The sequence below is a fragment of the Acanthisitta chloris genome, unplaced genomic scaffold (assembly GCF_000695815.1).
Source record: "Acanthisitta chloris isolate BGI_N310 unplaced genomic scaffold, ASM69581v1 scaffold39697, whole genome shotgun sequence".
In the NCBI taxonomy this organism is placed as follows: domain Eukaryota; kingdom Metazoa; phylum Chordata; class Aves; order Passeriformes; family Acanthisittidae; genus Acanthisitta; species Acanthisitta chloris.
The window spans coordinates 36828-37052 of NW_008682762.1; positions in this window are offsets into that span (position 1 = coordinate 36828).

A 225-nucleotide genomic window follows, 5' to 3' on the forward strand; every position below is an offset into this window, starting at 1 on the left:
AGGAAGGAAGGAAGGAAGGAAGGAAGGAAGGAAGGAAGGAAGGAAGGAAGAACTCATCAGTCCTGGCTCCAGTGTCTATCTAGCTGATGGGGAGTCTAGAGTCCTGAGAGTGCACATGTGCTTGGGCTTCATGAGGTAGCTTTTTGTAGACAGGCTTTCCCTGTCCTGGAGACAGGTTTCTTGCTTTCCATGCAAATAAGTTATCATGCACAGTCTGTTCTTTCA